This window comes from Ochlerotatus camptorhynchus, unplaced genomic scaffold (assembly GCF_037179485.1).
Source record: "Ochlerotatus camptorhynchus isolate MF236.1 unplaced genomic scaffold, CSIRO-AGI_Acam_v1.1 ptg000491l, whole genome shotgun sequence".
NCBI lineage: Eukaryota > Metazoa > Arthropoda > Insecta > Diptera > Culicidae > Ochlerotatus > Ochlerotatus camptorhynchus.
The window spans coordinates 1,419,876-1,443,149 of NW_027040976.1; the positions used below are offsets into that span (position 1 = coordinate 1,419,876).

Sequence of the window (23,274 nt, forward strand, 5' to 3'; positions counted from 1 at the left end):
GTTACTTTGTTAATTCTGGTGATTTTAAATCATAAGAGAATTGGAGCTTAATATTAAAATTTATGGGATCATTTCTACATTTACTTTCGTTTTTTGCTGAATATCATTCCAATACCAAATTCAGCAAATGCAATACCAAAACGATACCACGCATGTATTATTTTGGTATCCAAATATCAATTTTTGTTGTTTAGAAAGTATGTTGCATGCAATTTATTGGTATTATTCTTTGGTAAAATTCTTATGTCAGGCTGATCATCACCAAATTTTGGTATAAGGAACAAAATTAGGTATTGATAAGTTATTTTCTCCTGCTCGTGTGGTGAGCAACTGTACTGTAAAAATTTCCTACATGTACAGCTATCAAGGTTGAAATCAGACCACTATATATTATCATAGTACATAAGAGGTTTGTGCAAAATCAATTATCAACCAAATGAGTTCCAATTTTGAAAGGATTTTAAGGACCAGCCCTATTTGGAGCTGTTTGAGCACCGTGGAGCAAAAATTTCAGATGTAGTCTCTGTAATGTTGTAATTTTGGCTTTATGAATAATTCTGTAATACTCACAGGGTGTCCATCCAACCGGGAAAACCGGGAAATCCGGGAAAAAACCGGGAATTCAGATTTGCCGGGAAAAAACCGGGAAAAATGCGGGAAAACCCAAATCGCACCGGGAAAGATAATGTATACTCATCCTAAGTAACAATTCCAGAACAACATGTGAAAAGGGCATACAAGCTTTTTGTAAACAAACCTTTGTAGGCCTTTTTCTCACCAACCGAGGGTCGCCCACGCAAACCAGCAATATCATCGGGAAGGGGAAAGTGTCCCCTACCCGGTGATGTTAAAGTTTGCGTTGGTGTCATATGGGTGGCGAGAAAAGGGCATAAGAAGGTTTGTTTACAAAAAGCTTGTATGCCCTTTTCACATGTTGTTCTGGAATTTTGGTTTTATCTTAGTCTTGTAGGCCATAATTTGGTCTTCAAGAATCATTTAAACCCTTATAAAACTTGCATTTTTACATGGAATCAATCATTTTTTTTAATATGCATAATTAAATTCATTTGTTACACTTCTGTTTACAATTTTCATATTATGCTTTCACTGTGGTAAAGTATCAAAATTCCTCCAAATTACAAATCTATTCTTTTCTTTACAAATCTATTCTTTTCTTTCATTTGTTGGAGCATGTGGAGCTACCAAGAAAGCTTACAGGGTTTTTTTTTTCTTTTGGTTGTCATTGGATGAACATTTTTTGAATTATTTTGCTACAGTTCTCCGAGTAAAGTAGTGTTAATATAGAGCCTAACCGAGACATATCTTGTCACGAAGCTACTTGAAGATAGAGAAGCAAATTCATGCCAATTAAAAAAAAAAGTCCGATCTCAAACTCCTTGCATACCCGATCATGCTTGGCCTGCAAATGTTCGACACCGTACACAATCAACGAACCTAAAAAAAATCATGAGATGATTGGTCCAGAGATAAATTAAGAATAATTTCTGCACTTTGTGCTAATCAGGTACACAATATTAGTCAGGATATCGAAGAATACCTTGGTTAGCCTGTAAAATATAAAGATCTGAATCCATACATCTCACGCTGAAGTCAATGTACTTGATTATCTTAGAGATAAATCATCCAGCTCAAACCTAGAGGGTAATCATCATTATCATGAACCTAAATCTAACCGGGATAAGTCACGAATGATCCATGAGTATTAAAGTTACTATTAGGCAGCTCAAATGTTATATTCATACCGTACTGGACATATTTAAGCATGTGAGATGTACAACAAAAATGAGCTGTGTTTGTTCACATCGACTGATACTGAGTGGTTGCGGTACAAGCACATATCGTCGATAATAGACGATTGTTGTGTATCAGAGAACGCTTGCGCAAAAAGACTAGGGTGGGAAACGGATTCGAAACTCATAGGTCCACCGTTGTATAATTGGCAATGCACCCGTATACTGAATGGGAATTGTGGGTTCGAATCCCACCGGTGCCCTTAGATTTTTTCGCAAATTTTCTCACACACACGTGATATATGCTTACCTCTCAGTATGTTCAAACTTTCTCATAAACAATTAAATTGACTGCAAAGTAGCTAACCCGTAAATCAAAGTTACTATTATATATAGTATAATATATAATAATATAATATATAAATTAAAAAAAAAAATAAAGATCTGAACTCCAGGAATTCTGGAAAACCTAATATTCCAAACCACACAAGCAACATTTTCGATTTCAATGTGGTCTTTAGGTCCATTCTAAGCCTATAAGGCCTCTTCAAAACCATGATAAAACCAAAATTGTTACTTGAGCAATTTTATTATGGGGCTTCCCGAAGGTTTACCCATTCTATCATTAAGTCGAATCATCGTATTGATAATCTTAAATTATATTTCGAACGGAGACTCAAAATGCTCAAAAGTGGAAATCGAACAAGATATGTATTAACCTGTAAAATATCTCCAATACAATTTAAATATTTTGGTAACACATCTTTGTATTTCACCAAATGTTTTAGGCATATAGAACTTCAACTCCTGGAAGATTTTAAGAATTTTGAATACTGCGTATTGATTTATGCTTTTTTCAACATACCAAAACAACATTTAGGCTAAATTTTTGCAGGAGACCCTTTGATTTTATACGAATTCATGCTTCCATGAGATTTTGGAGATCTAGATCAACAACATATTATAGCAAATCTTAACTCATATTTTTCTGCAAAATTGACGTACTGTAGAGCAATTCTGCTGAAAAAAATATGATTATCTATAAATAGTTATTTTTGAAAGCCTTTTTTTTGTTTTTTTTTTAATAACCGGGAAAAAACCGGGAATTGGAAAATTGGATTTGAATGGACACCCTGGTTACTCATATGTTTAATGAGAATAAGAGTTCATTAGGTAAACTGTTGATAGCAGATACCAATTATCGAACGTAAATTTTGTTTACTTCATTTATATTCTTTCGTCCTAACTAAAGTTGAACCGATTTGGATAGGTTTGTTTGCATTAGATTAAGAAAGATTTCGATCAAATTGGCAATCTACGAGCATGTCTATTTTCGACATTTCATGTTTCTAGCTGCGTGAAAGACATGGGAGCTCTAATGGTAGTATCACATAGTTGCCCATTGCCTAAAACAAGTTTCGAAGAAGGCTTGGACGAGTTTTTGCACCTACTTCTACACACCCAACGTGAAGAGCACTGACTGGAGGTAGAGGTTCGGCCAAACTACCTGTGTGTATTCCGACAGCAGCACACTCCTTCCATTCATATAAACACCGATAGGCAAGTTCTCCACCGGTTACGCATTATTGGCACATTGGAATTTAATTTCACAGAAATTAATTTCACTCCGCTGTCCGCCGTCTGGACTGTTGTTATACGGTGGCGGCGGCGCGCGGCTCGGACAACGATTATTGAAATAGATATTGTAGAGACAGCACAGAGATAGCTTTGGAGCGAGTGAAGAAAAACTCCCGGTCAGAATTTAGTCAGAAGAACTTGCGTGCAATTTTCGAAAGAATGCACCAACAAGGCGCAGTTGACTTGCAGTTCAGTCGGGTGGGTCGGGTCGGTCTCGGTATTTGCGCACAAAAGAAGGTCATTTGCCAAGTTTCTGCATACACAATTAGATGGTTTGAGGAAGAGGAAGTGTGTGCTGCCGTTGGCAGAAGAGCAGGAAGATAAATTAATTTGTTCATGCTGTCACAAGTCATTGTGCAGTTTGTTGAGATGCAAGTTTTGAAATCGGTTCGGAAGAATTGGAATTTGAAGAAGTCCACGATGGAAGGAAGATTTAGCTTCGTAATGGATTCAATTTTCGTACACAGAAATCCCATCAGTGTATGATTGTTTCGACTGTAATTAATCATATTTACACAGACTAATTTTTGGTTACTGATTGTACAAAGCATAACATTAAGGGGGTCATGCCTACCTACAAATTATATATTTTATTCCATGAATCGAAAATGTATATATTTAAGATTATTTTCCCTGAGTGGCGCCGATGGTGTAGTGGTAAGCGTGATTATCTCTCACCCCAGTAGGCCTGGGTTCAATCCCAGTCGGTGCCGCCGGGATATTCTGAGGCAGAACATCTTTGATCACGCTTTCCTTCGGAAGGGAAGTGAAGCCGTTGGTCCCCGCTTTATGAGTTGATGGGTTGATAGGTAGGGTCCAGGTATAGAAGTGGCCTCCCTGGCGTCGGTAGCATTGGTGCTCAGCACGGAAAACAAGATCGACAGAAAAAAAATCAAGGAATAAAAAAGATTATTTTCCCAACATTCCAAGTTGATCCGATAACAATTGACAAAGCTATGCGACTTTGAAGAGTTCAATGTTGAGACCCATTTCGGGCACGAAGCGCGCGTCAGCTGTGCGCGGGACAAAGGGAATGGGGTGTATGTCCCTAACCTCGGTCTAATATGAAGCATTAAATTACATTTAATGCCGTATCTTAGGTAATAATTGAGCAGCAGTCTTGCCTATGATCGAAGACTACAAATCAAGAAGACTGGCAACTGTTCCCTTCTTCCATAAACATGCCAAACGTCACTGATAACAGCGCCTCTGACAATCAAAAGTGGAACTTATAAGCACAAGTGTTAGTGAGACTGCTCATTAACAGTGACTGTGTGTGTGACCTAATGTCACCGAAACGAATAATCATAACACGTACTCGTTGTTGTTTTTGTTTTGCTCTATAAAATTTCACGGCAATTTTTATCGTAATCACAGTAAGCCGGTGGTTTTCCAACTTCAAACCGAAAAACTTGACATGGTGTAACGGGTAGAGAATTGAAACTCGGATCGATACCTCCGTTGAGTGCACTACCGTCAAAAAAAGATTTATTTCAAGTTCCTAATTAACTTTATGAAATATTAGAGATCTTTAATGTAGTCCCATTAACTTTACAAAAATTGTAGGAACTTGGGAAAAGTTCTGAGGGATGAATGGAAAAGCTGAGAGTTTCATTGAAGCTCTATAAACAAACTGTTAAGGGAAGTTAACACGCTGAAAATATGGGCAACTTACTGGAAGCTGTAAGAACCTCAAAGCGGTTCTTTTGGCATCCGAGACTTTTCAAGAACTTTTATGAAGTTTCTAGAATTTAAGAGAGCTTCACGAGTGTCAAGCGAACTTGAGAAATTTAGAAAACTTGAGGGGTATTGTGCAATTTTTTAAGAAGTTCTAAGCACCTCAGAAAAGCTAGATAGACTATAATTGTAAATTTAGATCAATTGAAGATAGTTCTATGATGTGCTGAAAAACAAATCGAGAACCCTTAAGATATTCCGCGAATTTCAGGTATGTACAGAGACCTTCTGAGAATTTATGAAAACTTCAGAAATATTTCAGAAACTTCACAGAAGTCCAGAGAATTTCAAGGAAATTTAAAGGTGTTTACGGGAATTCTATTTATTTCCGTGCAGAATCGAGATCTTCAATAGAACTAAGAGCTTTATGGAAGCTTCGAGAACATCAAGACAGGTTAGACAATCAAAGGGCAGTTCAAATAATTTCAAGTAAATATTCGAAACTTTAAAGAAGTTTCGAGAAACTCAGTGAATTTCCGAAAACTTCAGCAAAGCTCCGAGAGAATTCCTGGAAATTTTATGAACATCCGGGCAACGTGAGAGTATTTTACAAGAACTTAAAAAAATGCGAAAATTTAGCTAAGTTGATTAGAGAGTTCATCTGGTGACAGCGGAAACTAAACCGCTATTTTCAAGTGTTGGAACGCCAAAATTTTGACTGGCTAAAATCAGTAAGTGTTAAAAAACCAAAAAGTGACTTTGATTAAATTACAAAAAAAGGAAAAAGTGAACTAGTGATTAATAAAGAGTACAGCACATTGGTGCACATCTGGTCAACTATAAAGATATGGGAGCTTCATCTGGGAACTTCATCGCAGACTCAACAAGGAATAACCCTGATCCTGCTCCTGATAGGGTGAGTACACAGTTAAAAAAAAAATTAAAAAAAATGTGTAAAGTTCTGATATATTACCGTATTATAAATATTTTACGCGTACAATATTATAAATAGTATACATTTCATCTTTGTAAGCAACATTTCTTGCAAGATGCTTAATGCTTAATCAACCACTTTAAGGGAATGTTAAATTAATTTTAACAAATTTAAAAGGCCAACAGGCAAATTTGATTAACAAAGCACAAAACATGAATTTTTTGTTGTCTTTAATTTACGCGGAAAGCGTTTTTGATCCAATTAAATTCGCGAAAAGGGAAGATAATAGCAATATCCATAATTTAATAAGGGACTGAGAAACAGTCGCATTTTTTCTCGTTTGCTTCGAAAAAAAAAAACAAAAAAATGGCAGAGTTCCCAACTGAAAGAGCTATTCAATGCATTCCAGAGTTCAGAGGCGCGGCCTCAGAATTACGATCGTTTTTATACCAGTGCGATTTCTTCGCTAAGAAATTGCCAGTAGAAGAATCGCATGAACCTTTAATTCAGGTAATTTTTATGAAATTGAAAGATCCGGCATCAGGGTATTTCAAACGCATTTATGCGGAAACATGGCCCGAAGTGAGAACCAATCTCGAAAGAGAATTTGGGACAAATATTAAACTGGAAGAAATTTTTCAGAAAATCGAAACTTTGGAGCAAGGACCAAACGAATCCTTTCAAGATTACAAAGATAGGGCATTAACATTAAAAGAACACGTGGATGAATATGAAGAAAATAATGCCAAAGGCAGAGAGTCATATGCACTACGGAATTTGAGGATACATTTTTTGGGAGGTTTGAAAAATAGGAACTTGAAAAATATGGCAAAATCACAGAAAAATAACACCTTCAATGAACTAGTCAAATGTTTACAGGAAGAGTGTATCTACGAAAAACAAATTGAGGATATCGAAAAAAGACTTCAATGTATTCACATCGCTGAAAAATCAAAATCACAAAGGAACCGAAATAATCATGTTAATCAACCCAAATATTTTAACCGGTATCAACGAAAACATCAACAAAACAATTCGTTTGATAGAAAATTCAGACCTCATAGAGATTTTCCGAATAATTTCGTTAGGTCTAATCAAAGGGCGTTCAATGGAAATCAAAATGGTTACAGGGGCACGAGTTACGAATACCAAGAAAATAATAATTTTAGTAGAAATATGAATAACAATAATTCACCGAATAGGTCAGACAATTACAACAGGAATGATAACGGAAACTACAACATAAATTACCAAGGTGAATACAGCAATAGATACAATGACGAAAACCGCAGAGAGAATTTCAGTATCAGAGATAATTTCAACACAAGACATAAAAAACTAAAATTCCGGAATCATGGAAAGACACACGTTAAAGATTCCCAATGTTTTCACGCTGGGATAAAATTTGACCCAATCATTACAACAAAGCATAAATATCCAATGTTCGGTGGAAATAACGGAGATTTCTACTGGTATATGTCAACAGCAGAAAACCCGGAGTTCTTTTGCAGATACTATTTTAACACAAGTAAAACCGAAAATTTTATGCACAAAAGTATAGCATTGAAAGTGGGAGCAAAACTGATAAACCCACTTAGTGTGGCATATACAGAGATAGACGGAGAAGAAGAAGAATCATTTGGAGACATTTGGGTCAATTTAAAAATAGGCAGAAGTAACATACCAATAAAATTTAACTTAGTTCATAATTTAGCTGTACCAGCCACGATAGGCACAGCATTCGCAAGAGATCATATCGAAAGTATAGGTGGGAGCTTCAGATTTGCAATCTTCAAAAGCTTCTCTCATCCTATAAATAAAAAATATATTGATTATATACATAGAGAAAGTAGTGTGAAAGACATTAAACGATATGTGGAAATTGAACCATACGTTTTTAAAAAGGACATGGTAGGAATCACAGCGGATGAAAATATAATTGAGAGAAATAAGGAGCTCTCAAGTAAAAATAGTCATGAAATAGAATTTAATTTTCATGCAATAATGGGGAAACAAAATAAAAATAAGCAATATAATAACAGCGAATCACCCCTTTATAATATAATATCAAATAAAATAGCACTTAAAAAAATCTATTCTAGAGATAACTTATTTTTTGTCGAGATACCTACATCTAATAACCCCGCATATAGGCTGAGATGTTTACTCGATACAGGTTCATCAGTAAATCTGCTCAGATATGAAGCAGTCAAATCGCTAAGAATAGACCAAGTAAATACAAATGATACTATAACAATAGCGGGAATTGGTGGAAATACAAAAACAATGGGATCAGTTAATATAGGTTTAATCATAGGAAATATTGTATTCTCAGCAAAATTTCATTTAATGACACATTTATTAGTACCATGTATACTCGGAGGAGAGTTCCTCCAAAAACATGTAGCACAAATTGGAAGAAATTTTGAATATGCCATTTTTGAGCTTGACACTTGCAAGAAAAACTATAAAGAAGACGAGTGTAAAGATTTTACACAAGTCCATACATTCAATGGAATGGAAATAGATGACCCGTCGGAAAATGATTTTTATCATGAAGGAAGTGAATATGACGACAGAGAAATGTTGGACTTAAATGCTGACATAGACTACGATATTGTCAAATACAAAAATATTAAAATGCTTCAAGGACACGAACGACATAATAAAATCTTCGAACAGATCGAACTTGATCATTTATCACGAAGCGCTTTAGAATCAATTGAATCAATTTTAAGTAATTTTAGTGATGTGTTTTTTCTTGAGGGTGATAAACTGACCCACACAGATGTGGCAGTGCACGAAATAGAAACCTCAACGAACGTACCCATTAATAAACGGCAATACAGATTCCCAGAAGCAACAAAAAAGCAAATTAATGAAGAAATCGAAGAAATGTATAGGCAAGGGATCATCAGACCAAGTAAAAGCCCGTGGAATGCACCAGTCTTGTGTATACCAAAGAAGGACTTGGATTCAGCTGGAAATAAGAAATATCGAATTGTAGTGGACTTTAGGGCTTTAAATTTGATAACTAAGCCTTTTGTATATCCAATTCCACTCATCAATGAAATCATGGATAATCTTGGAGATAGTGTATATTTTTCAACATTGGATTTAAAATCAGGGTTTTATCAAATCCCAATCGATCCAAAAGATGCCGCTAAAACAGCCTTCTCAACCCCAAAAGGACACTTTGAATTTACAAGAATGCCTATGGGATTAAGGAATAGCCCATCAACTTTTCAAAAATTAATGAATACGGTACTATACGAAATCGGTGATGTTCGAGCCGTTGTTTATCTGGATGATGTCATCATTTCAGGAAGAACAATCGAAGAACATAATGAAAACTTATATAAAGTGTTGCAAGGACTACGCAAACATAATTTAAAATTGGAACCGGTGAAATGCAAAATTTTGAAAACAGAAATCAAATATCTTGGTCATATAATAAATCAATATGGTATAAAACCAACCAAAGAAAATGTAGAAAGTATACAAAAGATGAAAAGTCCATCTACAGTGAAAGATGTTCGATCATTTTTAGGTACAATAAATTTTTATGGAAAATTCATTCCCAACATTGCAAAGTACAGGAAACCTTTGAACGATTTATTGAAGAAGAATGTAAAATTTGTATGGACACGTGAATGTGAGGAAGCTTTCGAAATGCTTAAAACATGCCTCATATCTGAACCTTTGTTAGTAAGGCCTAATTATGAGGATACATTTGTCATCACCACAGATGCTAGCAATTACGCGATAGGAGCGGTGTTATCTAATGAGAAAACTGTCAATAGACCGATCGCCTTTGCGAGCAGGGCATTAATAGGTGCAGAAAGTAGATACCACACAATCGAGAAAGAATTATTAGCGATCGTTTGGGCGGTTGACTATTTTAGACATTTTATATTTGATCAGAAATTCATTGTTTACACAGATCACAGGCCTCTAATTTCAATTTGGCGGTTAAAGGAAACGTCACCCACATTAACAAGACTGCGACTTAAGTTGCAAGGTCTTAAATGTGATATACGCTACAAACAAGGGAAAGAGAACATTGTTGCAGACTTTTTGTCAAGGCTACCATGTACGAAGGAAAACAAAAACGTCAACCAGATTCAACCAACAAGTTATTGTCAGGGGCAATCAAGGTTACAACGTTGTAAGGTTAAAAAAGGTAGCGTAGACATTAAAAATCAACAACATACGTCGGTAGAACAAGAGCAGGTAGTTGCAGTCGTTACGCGTCAGCAGCAAAGAATGCAGAGGCAGACAACCCAAACAAAAATAAACAACAAGCGATCAAGCGATTCCACTGACCAATATTTGAGAACTGACCAACCTCAAAGGGACTCAGTTTTTAATGAATTAGTTAACATGGATATAAGTGACAATGAAAACACCACAAAGAAAGATGATAACCACAATTTATACAATGATTTCAAAGCAAGCGTAGAACAATCATTAGTAAACACAGATGAACTTTTGATTTCAGGGCAATTAACTAATGACTCAGCAGATGCTACATTAGTTATATTAAATAGTAGATCAGCCTACAAGGAAATTTCAACTCTGTGTAATTTACCACATGGATTGAAGGATTATGATAAAAATGGAATAATAAATATACCAAACGAAAAGATTGCAGGATTGATTATCGAGGGGAAAAATAACTCTTTGCTCAATGGTAAAAGTTTCCTAAAGAAACTCAATAGGAGCTTTATGGAAGGTCCTGACTATCTAAAGCAAGCAAAACATGTCCATATATTATCATTTCGCAAAATAAAACAGTTTGAAGTATTACAAATGATACAATTCATATCATTGAAATTTGATAAGAAAATTTCTTTGTACAATGCAGACTCTGAACGTATTCAAATAGAGGGTGAAGAAATCGAAACAATTTTACGAGAATTTCATGACGCACCCCTAGGTGGACATGTAGGAGCAAAACGTATGCGAAAGAGAGTTGGATCTCTTTTTACATGGAAAAATATGAGACGAGACATTGAAGATTATGTAAGAAAATGCGATTCGTGTCAGAAAAACAAAATTTGCAAGTCCAACAAAATTCCAATGAAAATTACTACAACAGCTACAGAGCCCTTTGAAAAATTATTTATGGATATCGTTGTTTTACCCGAATCGGAATGGGGTAATAAATACGGATTAGTCGTTCAAGATGACTTAACCAGATATTTAATTGTCGCATGTATGGAAAATCAGGAAGCACAAACAGTAGCAAGAACTTTTGTCGAAAATGTGATCTGTAAATTCGGGTGTCCAAAAGAAATAGTGACCGATCAAGGTGCGAACTTCATGAGTAACCTCATGAAAAACATTTGTAAAATTTTGAAAATTAAAAAAATCAACACAAGTGCATACCATCCACAGGCGAATTTAGTGGAACGTTCAAACAGAGAGTTAAAAACCTATTTAAGACAATTTGTTGGAGGGAATCAAAGAACATGGGACCAATTGATACCATACTTCAACTTTGAATACAATACAACGATTAACTCTTCAACAAATTACACCTCATTTGAATTATTGTATGGACGAAAGGCGAAAATTCCTACATCCATATATAAAAAAGGTAATTCCACAATGGACTATCATGATTACATTGGTGAAATGAAGAGCATTTTGAGCAACATTCATTATAACGCAAGAGAAAATTTGAAAATATCAAAAGAAAAGCGGAAGGTTCAATATGACAAAAATTCAAATCAATGGCAACCAATGTGGGGAGATTTAGTTTTAGTGCAATCAAACCCTATGGGGGTAGGACAAAAACTACAGAGTATGTGGCGTGGCCCATACACAGTAATGGAAATTCCTAGTGAACAAACCGTGGTAATACAGAATGGGAAGAAATTAGAAAAAATTCACGTCAATCGTATAAAGCGATACAATGATTAATTAATGAACAATGAAAAGTACGCGGAACAAATTCGTCAGTACCGATAAATAATTATTTATTTATCGATTATTATGTACATAATATTTATATTATAATTAAGAATAGAGAGACACACATATTAAAATAACAATTAAAATTTGGATGTTCCTCCAGGAGATGACTATGAAAATGGAAAGAATACTGCGACCAAATAATAAAACTATTAGTGAAGTGAAAAAAAAAAGTGATAAACTGTAGCTAATGTATAAGAGGGATACATGGAATGTTTGTGAGAGAGTGCGTTAGACAAGGGAAGACGTTCCCGGAACGAATGATGTATATGGTGATGATTAAATTGAATAGTAATATAAATAAATAATAAGAATAAAAATCGAATGGATATTATTGACTAAATGATAATGACCCCGGGGTATGTAGATATAAAATTAAGTATTGTTATATGAAAATGAATTTATGGAATAACCAGAATGATAAGAGACAATTGAAAATTGTAAAGAAAAAGTATATATAAAATTGCAATTGGGATTAACAAGGAATTGAACAAAATGTTCAAAACATGCATATATGGAGATGGAAACATAAAAGCGAAGCTTCAAAAATGAAAACAAAGGTAAAATCATATATAGTTAATAATAGTAGATAGTATTTTCTAATATAATTAGTGATGAAAACATTTCAAAGAGATACAAAAAATTTCAACCTATATGTAATGCATGCAGTAATTGAATGATTCAGCTAATAAAACAAATGTATTCATCATAAAAAGAGCAAAATATTTTGCAGTACGATTTTGAATGGATCAAAGAGCTAAGGATTGACATTACAGCACACCATATGGGTTAAATTACTGAAAAACAGTTACAGATTTATACAATAATTTCATTAAAAAAAAAATTTCACGTTGAAAAATAATACTTATGACAATGATGAAAAAAAAACGGTGACAAACAAGATCAAAGTGGACAAGAAGATTGTACCTACAAAGCGCTTTGGACTAACTGTGTACTAGAATCTCACAGCGAGATTGAATACAAAACAATTTTGAACGGAAAATACCGTCAAAACACAGCATTAATATACTGTAAATGATCCCAGAGTCGTAAATGATGTTATGGTTGACAATTTATTAAAGGCCATTTTATTTTTTACAGACCGTTACAGATGTGGAGATAAACAATTGGACAATGGCATTCGGAATCCAGAATGCACGAGAATTTATGAATGAGTCTAACTGAAATTTAAGTTTACTTACAGATACCCACCGTTTCCACTCAATTAGGGAAGACGAGCACTTGCAGCAATTTGGCCACGTACAAGACATTAATTGAATTGACTAAATAAAAAGTTAAACGTATGGCCAGAGGAACCTGGAACCGAGCAAAGATGAATCGAATTACAGATACGTGCCGTTTTAAACCTCATTAGGAGAAAGAGAGTACTTGCTGCAATTTCATGACGTGGCCATTCAGATGCTTTGATTAATTGGTGAGTTACAACTACAGACAAAAAGAGTTAAACGAAGTAACAGAAAAAGTAGGGTAATAAAATAAAAATACTAGCAAAACATGATGAAAGATATCAGAATAAGAAGTATGACACAAAGGAACAAAGTTAAGAGTAAAACAAGAAGTGTAATATCGACAATCAGATAAAAATGTTCAGTTAAAGTAATTAATTCTGAATTTGTTTGCAGAAAATAGATAGCATATTGATTATTTATTGTGTGGATGAAAATATGAAATTGAAAAAAATAAGAGCAGCAAGCAACTAACGAAGAATATTATTAATCATATCATGTCAATGATATCCAAGTATGTAAACCAAGTTAAAAAAATATTATAGTTGATTCAAAAGATGAGTAGAAAATAATTTGAATATACCAAAGTTATAGTTTAATGAATGTTTTAGAGTGAAAAAAAATATCGAAAAGATAATTATTGGTGATACAGTGAGAAAGGGAAAATCGATTTTGGATATCCTTGGATGTACCAGGTGGCGAATCTAAGAGACCGTCAACAGCGAAGGAAGAGTCACATTCACAATGGCTAGATGACAATCGAAAGACAAATCATGCGGAAGATTGAAGATTGACGGTGTTGGGTAGGATGATCGGAAAAGTACAAGGAACAGGAAGATGGAATCGAGTGGTTTATCGAGGATAACAGAATTGATCAACACATTATACTGTATAGATGAGATCTTTGGCATAAGCTCATCACACAGCATCTAAAATGACAAACTACTTCAGCAACGGTTTCGCAAACATCATCATAAAACTACAGAACATACAACGTAACGTTGATATGACATAATTAAACATCAAACTCAAAAATGGCAATGAAGCACAATCAAGTACACAACTAACGCATGGTATGGCACAAACAATAAATTGACTAGCTGCATATATAAACACAGATAGAAAACAGTCATGGATAAAATCCAAAACAAGTTTACATCTTATAACGAAAATCATCGAAGATGTGGAATCATACTACACCATAGAGAAAGTTGAAGTTCTAATAAGCACTAAAAAAGTTTCCAACAGAAACATACATAATGACGAGATGCGATCAGTACAAGACATAGATATGAAAGACGATGAAGAGTAACCTGAATGCGGCAAACAACGAATCATAGATGGCGGGGAATGGCAGATACACCCACACCTGATATTTGATATCAACCAAATGATGAACGAGCAGAAACGAAGGAGCTTTAACGAAAGGTACAATTTAGGATCACCCTAAGGTTAGGAGAAAAATGGCAACAAGAAAGCACGAAATTTTTAAAATCGAAGATTACCAACTCAAGCTTATTGATAATATTTTTTGCAAAATGATTCTCAACCTCAGTAAGTAAGGGGGGATGCAACAACCCCAAATTCTAATATCACTTCTTATAGTGAATTATTCGTAATGGTTCTATAGAATGTTAACATTAAATATCAATTGCAACAAGAATGGTATAACTCAACTAAACGCATAATTAACGTAAGTCAGTTAGGCAAATTTTCATATCAGCAAAACGCGTGATAAAACTTGTCAACACAGATGATTTAGCCAAATGACAAAATTTAGTTAAAGTATGAACGACTGAATATGTTTATCAATAGTACAAAGTAGGGTCTTAAGAAAGGCACAGTAGGAGTAAGAACCATAATAAGAAGATCCAGTACAAAATTTAGCAAATATAGAATAGTTACCAGCGCATATCCTTGAGAAGAATCTCTTCGATATTATTCTCAAGCTGGTTAAGTAAGAGGGGATGCAAAGGCCTCAAAATCCAATATCAATCTGAGTAAGAAATTAACCAGTAATAGACCCCCATACGGTACGAGAAAATACACAACTTAACAGCAGCAGTGACAATGTCACACATTTCCAAGGTCAGTTGTTTATAAACAGTTGCTACCGCGTCGTCAGCGATGCGCGCTGGCTTAACTAGGTGCTTCGCGAAAGGTCAAAGTAAACATTGATGAGTAAGCATCCTACATAGCCGTTCCTACAGCGAGGAGCATTAATTCTTGTTAAAAAAACAGACACCGACTTTCCAAGAGAAAAGCTATCTGTCTCGCTTTATATGTACATACTGGAGAAAAACTATTGTGTAGAGTTTAAGTAACAAATTCATGTATAAAAGGTTTCGAATAATAAAGAATCGGGGCAGTTGTTCTGATGAGTTTATTATCCGAGGTTTGCTAGGTGCGGACGAGCACAGTTCCAACCTCAGGATAACTGATTCATCAAAGAGCTTTTTCCATACAGTAGAAATGGAATTGCACTGTCTTTCATTTTACGGAGAAAGAAAGACCACGCGAGTTGTTGCTCTACGTTGGGCACTTCAACACGGGAGTGAAACATGGATGCGCAACGGAGTATGGGCGCTTCATCTGTCACCATTAATAAAAAAAGCGAGAACTTTTAGCAAGCAGCGATATGTTCAAGAAATTCTAAATTTAGATATTTTTATATAGTTTAATGATACTTAGCGAAGTTCCGAGTACTTCGAGGACGATCAGATAGCTTCAGAATAATCCTATTAACTTAAGCAAATTTGCAGTGACTTACAAGTAGTTCCGTGGAATTATATAGTATTCCAAGAATTCTATGATTGATCCTTAAACGTCAGAAGCGTCAGGGAATTATGAATATATATATCAGAAAATTTGCTGGATTATAAAACAAATTTAGAGAACTACAGGTAAGCATAGATAAGTTTAGGGACAAGCGAGTGTTAATAATGGATACAATACTTAAGGAACATTTGAAGTTTCGAGGCAAATTAATTATTTTCAGTAAAGTTGCTGGTTCTTAAAAAAATACTGATGAATTCAGGGCAGTCTAGAGAACTTCAAAGAAATTCAGTAATCGTTTAGGCACCAGGAAAGTCTAGACTATTGAAGAAGTTTTAAATTAGTGTCGGTAATTTAAGGGAAGTTTTATGAACTTCAGAAAAATCTTGAGAACTTTAGGGAAAATCATAGAATTATATTAATTATTTCGTTCTAATTCCATGAATATTGAGGGAGCATAAAAGTTCCATAATTTTTGAAAAACTTCGGAAACATCACAGAAGGACTGTGGTCATCGGAAATAAAAAAAAATGTTTTAAATTTATTTCTTACTGAAGATTAATCCATTGTGAATCTTTAAAGTTCAAAGTGTGATTGATAATAACGAGATTATTTAAATGGTTGTATTTTAAAATTCATTATTTTCTTTAAAACATCCTTATTTAGAAATTTTTTAAATTCTTTCAGACTTCTAGGATTTTTAAGGAAACAAAAAATTTTCCTGAGGATTCCCGATTTTCCAGATTTTTACCCTTCTTACAAAGAAGGGTATAGATATCACTTGAAAAACCGACTATCGATCCGAGGCCCGGAGGGCCGAGTGTCATATACCATTCGACTCAGCTCGACGAGATCGGAACATGTCTGTGTGTGTGTGTGTGTATGTGTGTATGTGTGTGTATGTAACGAAATGAATGCGCTCACGTTTCTCAGCAACCGCTCAACCGATTTGGACAAACTCGGCGCCAAATGATAGGTCTTGGAATAAGATCCGGTGAATGTGGGCCTTCACGCTGGATTTAACGGAAAACGTATCAAAACCATCATATACCATTCGACTCAGCTCGACGAGATCGGAACATGTCTGTGTGTGTGTGTGTGTGTACGTGTGTATGTGTGTATGTGTGTGTGTATGTAACGAAATGAATGCGCTCACGTTTCTCAGCAACCGCTCAACCGATTTGGACAAACTCGGCGCCAAATGATAGGTCTTGGGAACGCTATTGAACGGTTTTGGAATCGGTGAACCGGTTCCGGAGATATGGCCGGAATAAGATCCGGTGAATATGGGCCTTCACGCTGGATTTAACGGAAAACGGATCAAAACCATCATGCGACACATCAAATTACTACAGAATTCAAAAATAAAATCAATGCAAGTCGTGTTAAGTGTTCCAGGCCACATTGGACACACTTGGGCATGTTCCGGGTACCCCGGGGAAGTTGCTTGAATATGAATTGAATTAAAACCCATTAAATCACATTAAAATACGATGATAAGGTGATTGGTAGCCTCACCAAATAGACTACACCCGGATATATTCCGGGTACCCCCAGGCAGTGGCGTACCGTCACTGGATGACACGGGGGTGGGGGGCTTGGTCACTGATAATGACAATAAAATAAATAAACTTGAATAAGTAAGAAGGGTCTGATCACACCATAGGTGGATAAATTCGGGTTTTAAGTTAGTAGACTTGGTTTGGTTATAAACTTTCTAGTGAATTTTTCGTTTTATAGGTTCATATCTTACATAAGTGTTTATGAGATAATAATTGAATAAGTGTAAAACATCAAACATTTATTTGATGCGCCTTAGGTCTCTTTTTAGTGACTATTTTTACAACTATAAGTCACTATTTGGTCACTTATTTGCTCAACATAGTCACTAAAATCAAGGAACATATTCTTTTGCGCTCGGGAACAATTATCAATGTTTTAAGTACCTAGATAATTTCAAGGTTTCCCTGTAATTCTTTATAGAATATCTATGGAACTTTAGATATTAGTTTCCTTAGAATCACCCCAAGATGTCTTCAGAGTTGCTTTCAGGATTCTCCTTAATTTATAATTTCCGTCCATAACAACCTTTGAAATTATCGATATACCTCTTTATGAATCCTCTTTGAGAATTTCTTAGAATTTACTCTACAATTATCTTAGTATTATTAGTATTAACTGGCTCCGTAGAGTTTTATAAACATTTGACACTAAACAATTAAACGAATTTGGAAAACAAAAATCACTCCTTGCATGTGCTTTAGATGTTTCTCCAAAAATGCTCTGGACGTCTCACTTAATTCTCTTGGATGCCGCTTTTATGTACTCTGGGGTCTCCCGTAAGACCTTTGAATGTTTCCTTGAAGTTTATCTTACAAAATCTGAACGCTCCCGTAAGCGCTCAGGTCCTCTCCAAAAGTCCTCTCTGGACGTTTTTTTTTAGTTCGCTGGATATCCCACTGATATTATAAAGCCATAGTAGTTTAGTCCTTTGGACGTCCTTTTTAAATAATGCTCGGAATACGTATTCTAGAAATCCTTTGGATATTGAATTCAAGCCCTCTGAACGTCACTTTAAGCTTTCTGGATTGCATCGAATTTTCTCTCATTACAATCAGCATATTTTTAATATATTCAACCGAAACCCGCCAGCTTCGTTGAACAACAGATATGTTTCGACGACAACTCATGACTTCATATACATATATGTCTATCGAGAAGTGGTGATGAGTTGTCGTCGAAACACAAACATTCGATTTTCTTGGTGGTTCTATTGACCAATATTGCTTCCACTCGCAGGAAAATCCTAATTTACTACGAACCGTAGAAGCCGAACCATCCCGCAAGCTTTTAAAAATCTTTTAACTAATTAGCTTCCCATTTCCCTTTACTATCCGGAGCCCGTTGCTTTGGCAATACATCACCTCATTCGTAGATGGCTGAGTGTGTGTGTGTGTGTGTGTCAGTTAATTAAATTTTTCACGTTTCGGTCCGATGAAGCTATACCTACCAATAACAACTCATTCTCATCTGTGTGACTGCTGCATGGATTTCCTGTGCTGCTGTTGCAGCAGCACTAGAAAAGGCTCCTGGGTAGGTAACGACCATATTTACTGGTGTTTACTGAATGCTATATACATAGTAGTGACGACGTGGTTGGGCACTGCAGCTGAGACATGTTGTAGTACCGCAAGTCAGACAGCGCACAATCAGAACGCTTTCGCAGTAGTTCCACTTCGTCATTCTGCCACTCCACACCAGACCGGAATATGTAATAAGAAATAGAGCTTACTCCATGGAGCCCAGAGGAAAATAGTTCACAGCAAACAAGAAAACCGGAGAACGGTTAGGAATAACTCGGAATGTGCTGGAGAGAGCTTCATAACATGAAAATAATTACAAATTCATATCAGCGTGAACATGTGTTCTAGCGATGTTTCACTTGGAATAGTTACCCCACTGCCATATCTACAGTTTTATGACTCCATCCATAAGAGAGTATCATCATCCGAATTAGCTGGCGACGCAAAACGGACGCTCTTGCTTGACAACGATATAGTTTGCATGCAAATCGCTAATTGAAGCAAATTCAAATAGAACTCACGGCAAAGCTACGCAACGGAATGATGGTTTATATTTAGAGTCCTGCCGCCCGCCGCCGACGACGCGCTCTATCTTGATAGCAAAGATATCGACGACGAAATGGTTGGGATATAAAACGTACCCCCATAAATCATTGAAGATTTAAAAGTATACGGAATGATGAATGGTACGTTGGGATAGCTCTCTTGGTATTTGGAGCTTATTTTTGTCTGTTTGCCTTTTGTCTGTAAACTAATGTGTTTGTCTCGCTCGGCTCTTCGCTCCCATACTCCAATGGGTGTTGTGTTGTTGAAATTTGATCAATCGGCAAGTTGAATGGAATCCGAGGTTTGCATTATGCATAGCGTGGCTTGCGCTAATTGGGATGGAAATACATATCTTGACCTCTAGGTTCCACAGACAGTGTCGGGGCCAGAGTTGTTGCGGCAGTCTTAAGCGAGATACAATTATCAGTGGAAATTTGACCGACCGCGAATAATCATTTGCGGCTACGTTACTGGCATTCAAAATTCGAGTTCAAGTGAGTAATCCTCGCTGAAACGGTTTCACTAGTTGTACTTGGTTTTATGGTTGTATGGGGTTGAAGGGGTAACAACGGAAACCATAAGGTTGATACAATTTGGACTAAATTTTGGATTTTTTGGAAATAAATCTGAAAAGCTACTTGTTTTTAGTTGGTTTTAGTAACTTTTTTAATTTGATTGATTTATATTATTTAGTTCATCAATACAAAATACCAGCATCAGTTAGTAGTGAACATCAAACATACGTTTTGAAACTCTATACTAAGGGGTTATTCATAAAGTACGTATACAATGCTGGAAAAATCGATGAAGAGAACAGGGTGTCTACTACCTGGAAAAACCTGGAAAACCGGGAATTTACAGGGAATTTTATTTTTTCTGGGAAAACCTGGAATATTCAGGGAATTTTGGTTCCACTCAGGGAATTTTCCAATTATCACTTCATTCGTAATTCAAAAGAAGTTTTTCGTTCAGTTTCTCGAAACGTTTCTTAAGGACACTGAACTTGACAAGCATCTGACAGCTAAGACAACGTGTGTGAACGAGACAAGTTCATTCAGAGAGCCTTGTCACGCTCGCTCTTCGCTGATTTGTATGTGGATGATCAAAATCGTCGTAAAAAGTAAACAGCCGAAAAAGAGAGACTGGCAACCATCAAAAGGAAGCATACGAAGCATGTATTGTATAAGAATAAGCATGCCAGACAGCAGGCCTACATAGAATTTTTTTTGAGCTTCAGAGAGGGTCGGAGATCTACTGAGAAATTTGTTGAGCTTCAGGGTAGTTCGTAGATCTTGAGAACAGAACTACAAACAAATTAAAAGTAATTAACAGAAATTCATAAAAACAAAATCACAAGAGAGGTCGTAGATCTTCAGATAAATGTTCAAAGAAATTTTCAAAACTTCGAGCATGTAAAAATAATTACTATAAGCGAAATTTTGCAAATCTTCAGGGAAATTCGCATAACTTCAGACAAGTCCAAGAATCTACAGTGAAATATAAAGTATTTCACAGAAGTTTGGAGATCCTCGAAACATTATTCAACATCAGAAAAGTTCGTAGATCTTCAGAACAAAGCTACAGAACTTTGAAAAAAATACAGGACTTCTGAAAAAATCACAAGAATCTCAGTAATGTTAATGAATCTTCAGTAAAAATTGCAGAACTTCAGGGAAGCTCGGCGAATTAAAAAAAATATTTACACGATTTCAGGAAAATTTGTAGATCTTGAGAGAGACATTTAAAACTGCTAAGAAGCTAAAATATTTTCAGATAAATTTTGACAACTTAAGGTAATCTTCAATTTTCAAATCTTCAGGGTAACCCGAGAGGAATTTACAAAACATCAGAGAAGTTTGCAGATCTACTGAGAAATTTATTGAGCCTCAAGTTTTTTTTGTAGATCTTGGGATTAGAGCTACGGAGCTTAAGACAACTTTACAGAACTTTAAAGATATTTGCAGGAATTTGACAGATAGTTTCACAGTTTCACACAAATGTGAGATCTTAAGAAAAATTCGTTGAATGTCAGAAAAGCACCTCAATTCCAAAAACAAATCGCAGCGAAGTACATAAGTACAATATTTTGCAGAACTCCATGGAAGTCGGAAATAGATAGATCTAAAGAACTTCAGAAAAGTCTGTAGACCTTAAGAGAAGTCCGTAGACCTTAAGAGAAGTCTGTAGAACGTCAGAAAGTTCGTACGTTTTTAGAAAAATTTGCAAAACTTCAGCAAAACTCACAGATTTTCGGGAAAGTTCGCCGATCTTTAGATAAATAATCCACAAAGAAATTTAAAGAACTTCATAAAAGTTCGGAGATTTACTGTGAAATTTATTGAACTTCAAAGCAGTTCGTAGATCTTTAAAGCAGAAATACAGTACTTCAGAAAACTACAGAATTTGAAATAAATTTTAGGAACTTCAGAAAAGTTCAGAGGGTAGACCGTAAATCTACCCAAAAATTAGCAGATGTTTAAATAAATTTTCAGAATTTTACTGCGGTTCTTGGATTTTGAAAGACATTTACAGAACTTCAGTTAAGTTCACTGATCTTTAGAGATATTTGCGCAGTTTTAGAAAAATTAGAAAAACTTCAGAATACTTCCTAAAACTTCCGGAAAGCTCAAAAATTTCTAGATAATCTTTTAATTCTTTAGAAAATTGTATAGATGTTCAGAGATATTTGCAGATATTCATTGAATCATAAAAATCTGCAGAGAAAATTACAGAACTTTCGAGAAGTTTTTAGATTATTAGAAATTTTGTGAACATCAGAGATAATTGTTGATCTTTAAGGATCTTAAATCTTCAGGGATTCAGGAACTTTGTAGATTTTTAGGAAAATTTGCAGAACTTCTGAAAAACACACAGAACTTCAAAGAAATCTGTAGAACTACCTAGACATTTGCAGATTGTCAGGAAAGATTGTTGATCTTTAAAAAAAATTTACCGGAGAACAGAAACAAAACTTCAGGGACGTCAGAAGGTTTGAAGACCTTGCAGAATTGAGTTGTTAACAGAAATTTTCACAACTCAAGGAATCATGTATTTCTAGTGAGAACTTTTCCCACTAGCTAGTTGGTATCGACATCCTGGCGAAGTTTTGAAATCCATTTTCATCTTCATATCGCAGCTCTTGATGGACAAGATGAGCCAGATCCCTGCCGGTGTTCCTCCTGAGCAACCATTTCCTACTCCACAAAGTTCACCTTCTTTTTCTCATTTTATTTAAAATAATAAAAGCAAATACGTCTGCCGAAACTAGAGCAATTTTCCGGTAATTCATGATGGAAGTATTTACTTTTGATTCCTGATACAGTTTTGTTTTGAAATCTAAATTGACAGTTCTTTCGACATGTGCAAGCAGTGTGAACACCAGCAAACAGGGGGGTTCGACAAAGTGCGTCGAAAGTAAATTCGAGCAGATTTTTCATTATGGCGGTGGTCAAAATCAGACCAAGAAATCAGATAGTCTCAACGGACCTTAAGAGATTTTAGACATGTGAAAACATGATTTATTCTGTCTTGGTCTTCCAAACAGAGTTGGACTCAAACATATCATCAAAATAATATTTTGTTTTTGAAAACATATTGTTATCAAATTTTGATCTATCGTTTTATCGAAATAGTATAGACTGGTT

General features: G+C 35.4%; 1 protein-coding gene across 6 annotated transcripts in view; it reads left to right on the top strand.

The window, feature by feature from the left end:
- Positions 1-23,274, top strand: part of Slik (Sterile20-like kinase) — a 153,379-nt gene that overhangs the window by 39,359 nt on the left and 90,746 nt on the right. The window lies entirely within an intron of this gene.